The 6,000-nt window shown below is 40.4% G+C and overlaps 1 long non-coding RNA gene across 1 annotated transcript in view; it reads left to right on the top strand.

The window, feature by feature from the left end:
* The window catches only part of LOC114692550, a 28,561-nt gene extending 24,166 nt beyond the window's left edge, over positions 1-4,395 (top strand). Inside the window, exon 2 of the long non-coding RNA XR_003734446.2 lies at positions 1,851-4,395. This is a non-coding gene — a long non-coding RNA (uncharacterized LOC114692550). The remainder of the gene's footprint in view (positions 1-1,850) is intronic.
* Positions 4,396-6,000: the final 1,605 nt, after the last annotated feature.

Raw genomic sequence — 6,000 nt, forward strand, 5'->3', positions numbered from 1 at the left:
TATGTTTAAACAAACAAAAAAAGATAGTGGTTTTAAAAATGCAATTTGTATGCCAAAGCAGGCTGAACTCCAATCTTCTGTAATTTTAGGGCTGTGTGACCCTAGGTAGTATACTGTGTGTCTCTAAGTTTCTTTCTCAGCATTTCTTTTTTAGTAATAAGCACTATATAAGTTGCAGTATAATAAACAGAAATGCCTTAGCATCCAATATGCCTCCAATCTGCTGGGTTTGTTACTTTATTTATTTATGCATTTAAAATCAAATGAGCACACATAGCTCTGAATATCTTTCCCGTGGCTATCAATTATAGGCAAACATAGGGATGTTAGCACAATTGTCTTCTAGTGAGATTAAAACTTTGTGGTAAACTGCCATATGACTCCATCAGTGATAAGTAATGAGGAAGCTCTGGAAAATAGCTGTCTTGTTGCAAATAATCTAGTATCTCATCCAGTGGAAATTACACCAGTTACTCCAACACTGACGAGCCATGAGCCGATGCCAATGAGACTTTGTAGATCTGTAGACTTTGTAGATCACAAAAAAAAAAAAAAAACTTGTGTACATATGAGCTATAGCTGTTTGATGTATATTTTGAATTTTGAAGGGATTCATTTGATATTTTCTTGTGTTTGGGTTTTTATCTCTGAAAACACTGGTTTAATTTGCGCTTCTTTCCCAAGTTTTTGTGTTGGAAGGAAGTCTGGGAAAATTTGCAGGGTAGTCTCAGGGGAAGCTGATCGTCCTGCTTCCTGGTGCTCCTGGAGAAGTGGTATGCAAAGAACACAGTGTTATAAATGATTGTAACAAGGGGGAACATATTGCTTTGCATTTTATAAAATCATTGAACTAAATATTGGCAGGAAGAAATATTTATTCTTGTAGGATGAAAGGATTACTTTTTTTTAACATACAAACTTCTGGATTCCATTTGGGAAGGCGTATCTATACACACAGTAAGAAGATGCAATGTAATATAAAGGTCAAGAGTGTCAGGACAAGAAGAAAGTATGTACGAAATGCCATAATGAAATCCATTTGCTTTGTACTTCAACTTTTAAAAACCAATGGAAAAAGAAACTATAGCTGAAGTTGCAATTTTGGAAAATTGTCTACCCTGTGTCTGGTTTTATGAAGTATTAAGTAACAAGAATATGATGACACTTGCCTTACACATATTCTGATAGTACATGTGCAACCTAAAGGAAGAACTTGCACACAGTAAGTGCCTCATTAAGGCACCAGATAATGTTTGAAACAATTAGTCACATCAAGAGGGTAATAAAACGTTTAGAGTTGTTTTCATTCAAACATTACAATCATTGATGACTGTAAGAAAATAAGCTTCCTGGAAACAGGAGTTGTGCAGTATGTTTCTTATAACCCTATTGTTTATTCCAGCACTCATGTGCAGACTACACTGGATAATCATACTTGGACAACCCTCCCCCAAACTTAGGCCTGCCTGCCTCCTCTCCCCATTTAATTTCAGCTTCAAAGTCTTTCCTTCAAAGGCCCCCTCAGGGACCACCCAACTAAAAACAGATGCTCACGCCCCATTTTGGCCATTATTTAGGTTATTTGTCTCGTATCTCTCATCTTTCCTACAAATGATCTCTTATTTATTTCCCTATTTACTGTTTATCCCTTCCTGCTAGAACACAGGTTTCGTGGAACACAGGAAACCTGATGGTTTATTTTGTATCACATTGGTGCCCTGAACAGTGACAGGTATCTAAGAGCTGTCAAACAGAGGAATTTTTTGGGGGGTGAAGAAGCAGCCTGCAAAGTAAGGCCGTAAATCATCAAAGGGAATACTTCCCATGACTCCATCTTTTGGGTTTTCTAGGAAGTGGACTTCGGTTTGGGATGTTCGTGGATTGACAGCTGTGGAAGGAAAGAGGAAACACAGAATGAGTCAAAGGAGAAACCACCATGTGGTGTGAGAATCAGAACTCAGCCAATCCCCCCAGGAAGCTCTGGGACTGAGATGCTTCATCCTTCCACCCCAGCCTCAGCCAGTCTTGGTCAAAGGACCGCCCACAAAAAGCTCTGATGTTGGCTCTGACTACAGCCGAGTGTCAAGAGGCAAGATGACTTCCTTCCTTTCAGAGAGACCTCAGCGGTATATCTTCATACTATTCAAATCCCTCCATCCTCCTCACTCACTCATTCTGCAAACATCAATGTGTGTGTTCCATGTTCCAGGCATTGTTTCAAGTTCTAGGAATGTAACATGATTATGGCAAAGTCCTCTATCTCCAGGAATAAAAAGTCCCTGAAGGAAGACTACAATAAACAAACACACTCATGTCTCGTCCGCCATGAAACAATACGTGTCACCAAGAATAGTATTTTTGGACTATGAGGAGGAGATGGTATTTTATCGGACCTCTGAAGAAATTAAGGGAGAAGATTCGAAACCATGTTTGTGTATGGACAAACCACACACTAGTGGGTAGGACCAGCAACGAGAAGGACCACCCCCACCTCCATGCAGCAGGCCAATAGACACCGATCATGTACTTGAGGGTTGAGTTATGAGTACCCTTCTTCACAGACAAAAATTCAGAATCTTGGGGTTGTTCTTTTCTTTATAGTTTCCTAAATTTCTGTACAAATGTTACTCTTATTCTGACAAGGGGTGCTTCATTATGGATTTGATGATTCCACCTATTTATATACTCTTCCACAGACTTATTTGGCTGTTTACAAGCAAGGGACAAGAAAAGTCTCTGTAACCAATGATTGTAATTTTGCTCCACAGTTGAAATCTCCCAGATGTTTACTCTGTTTCCTGCCATCCTGAGAGACTGTAAATGCATTTGCTTGCTGAATTAATGTGTTACATCTCATTTTCCTTTCCACGAGAGTCTCTGTACTTCAGATTTTGTCTCTTTTGAATCGTTAACTCCCCTATGGTGTTAGGACGGGTTACTTGACACTGCTGTCACATCTATCTGGGTGCCAAGTGTGACCTTCCATCTGAAACAACAGCAGAACTTCTGTGGAGAGAACCAGGCCCAAATAGGTAGTGCCATGCATGCTAACCAAGGGGAAAGATGAGTCATTCTTCCTAAAATTCTTTAGAAGAACCAGCTGGTTTTATTGTAATTTTCCCCATAAACATATGTAAGCCATTATGCAACAGAAAAAAAAGAGAGAGACAAATAAGATCAAAGTTCAAATCTTCAACTGGTATCAATCAAGAGAAACAGGACAGAAGATGGGGTGAGACCGAGGAATCTCGGGGCCCCGAGGGAGCTAATGAACTGAACTGTAGGCGAATACCTACTCCCCCCCAAATAACTGCTACAAAACAAAGAGCAAATGCAGTTTTGGAACTTCCCTCCCAGTTTAAGTTTCTTATTCATTCTTGGTTTATCCTCACTGTTCCCATGAGAACGGATCGGGGAGCAATGGTGGCTTCTTTGTTTGCTTTGCTTGGGGCCTTAGAGTTTACACCTTTGCCAAATAAAAAGCTTCACACCACTTCTATTTAGCCAGAGATGGGGGAAATAGTGAGAAATGAAGAGATTTGTTGTGCAGCATTGAATGGAAATGAAAAATGAACACTAAGCACCAGAAAGACTAATTTCTTAGAAGCCACACACATCTTCTCTCTGCAAATAGGTGTTTGATGTGCTGAGAGACTTTGTTGTATCATCTGCCTTTCATAAAGGATAGGAAATGAAGCTTCCTTTGGTGACAAAACAGACATTGTCTAATCCATCCATGCAGGGTCCTAAAGAGGCTAGAGAATAGTCCGGAGCCTGTAGAGGCAGAAAATCCTTCAACAAACGATCTTGTAAGTAGCCCTCAGCTGCCCAAAGACACATATCTTTGTTCTTTCACCAGGAAGAATGTAGGCTTGGAATAATCATCATGTACCCAGCTAGGAAATCAGTGACTACTGCAAAAAGCATAATTAAGTCCCCAAATTAACCAGAAGCTCAAAGCATGTAACCAAGACAACAGTAAAAAGGGATCTTATAAAACCTAAGTTTATATTTCTTCTCTTTTCCATGTTTTCTCTTTCTTTTTAACCTTGTGCTTTGTACTGGCTAGTTTTATGACACAAGCTATAATCATCAGAGAGGAGAGATTCTTATTTGAGAAAATGCCTCTATATGGTCTGACCGTAAGGAACTTTAAATTAGTGGCCAATGGAAGAGGATCCAGCTCATTGTTGGTGATGTCAAACTTGGGCTGGTGGTCCTGGGTTCTATGAGAAAACAGGATGAGCGACATGAGGAGCGAGCCAGTAAGCAGCAGTCTTCCATGGCCTCTGCATCAGCTCCTGCCTTCAGGTTCCTGCCCTGTGTGAGTTCCTGCCCTCAGTACTTTTAAATGTTGTATGAAACCATGAGTGAAATAAACCCTTTCCTCCCCAAGTTGCTTTGGGTCATGGTGTATCATCACAGCAAGAGAAACCCTAACTAAGACATATTTACATACAACTGCCAAATTTTTTCCATCTTTGATTTAATAGGTGGGGTGAAATGTTAATGATAGGCTACCAAGAAATGAGCAACTGGCATAACTTGTAGAGTTACAATCTTTGTGGAAAGGCAGGGCACACACCGAAGTGAACATCAGAGACAAAAGACAAAGGGTCTGGTGGCCAGAAGAGGGAAACTAAGAACATGCAGCACAAAGCAAAGAGTTGCTTGGTGACAGTGTGCATGTGGCAAGTGCTGGAGAGCAGTGACAGGGACACAGGCCTGGGAAGATGCCAAGAACCTCAGAGATGACAGCTCTCTGTGAATGTCCCTGCCTGCCTTCTCTGTATGTGTTTCTACTTTCAATAAGCAATGTCACTCAACTCTAGTCCTCATGGATAGACCTATCAATTGTCTCCTGCTCTGAGACACACTGAGTTCCCATGAAGGTTTTAGATTGGAAAATGAGAAGAAAAGAGAAGATTCTCTTTTGTGTGTGTGTGTGTGTGGACAATGAGGTATAAAATGTACATATTGTCAAAAATCCTTTGAAGCAATGGAAATAGCTATATAGTTAGGATGGAAAACATAACAAGATCCTAGATCATAGTAGCAGATGAGTAAACTTTCAGAAAGCAAGAACCTGAATCTTTGGCTCAAAATCCCAGGGCCCACTTCTCCCCGGGGCTTCTAATGGAAATTCTGCAGCCACTCAAACCACCGTCCTGTTATATTGATCACCCCTCAGCATGTAAACGTCTACAAAGAAAGTCTGACTGACCTAACTTGGAACATACTTCAACCATTTTTAGGATAAAGGAGGAGAGGGATGGGGAGGAGCACTATGTGAAATGAGAGACAGTTAGATATGTATCCAAAGGAAAGATGCCACACCGACCAAAACCAGATGGATCCATTATAATTTGGAAGCTGAGTGCTTTTTTCTTTCCCTCCTAGCATGATAGAAAAAAAATGCAGAAGAGAAAAGAAGAAAGAAAATTGGGAGGGAGGGAGACAGAAAGTAATCAAAACTGTCAAAGATTTCAAAAGCTGTCAGTTCGCAGCCCAGGAAACTGTGATAAATCCCTGGCACACAACAGCAGCAGAGGAGGAAACAGACTACGACATCCCAGCTGCCCTCGGACATAAGTGCTGAGGGCGTCATTGTGTCATGGAAACTCTGTGGAAGCCTACTATTGTAATAGTGTTTAATCATACGGCGCATCTCCTCCCCACTTTGCATGTTTTACAATCCTAAATTTAATACTCTAACTGGATTAATGGCAAAAATAAAAACTAGGCCATTTAGCAAGGGTTATTTTTTCCATTCCTACGGAGTTAATTGAAAAGAGGGCCATCTTCAGTTCTCCTCAGGCAGAAAACACATGGGACCCATTTACAAGCTCCTCTTTGAAAGCCACTATTGAATTCAAGGGCCCTCAGCCACTCCACCCTGGCCCAAAATATTTAAAAGTTTTATTTTTATTAGCTTTGTAACAATCAAAATAATGTACTCATATAACTTGGGTAGAAGACTTAGTTTATATTATTTTAAGA

The sequence above is a fragment of the Peromyscus leucopus genome, chromosome 8a, assembly GCF_004664715.2.
Source record: "Peromyscus leucopus breed LL Stock chromosome 8a, UCI_PerLeu_2.1, whole genome shotgun sequence".
Taxonomy (NCBI): Eukaryota; Metazoa; Chordata; class Mammalia; order Rodentia; family Cricetidae; genus Peromyscus; species Peromyscus leucopus.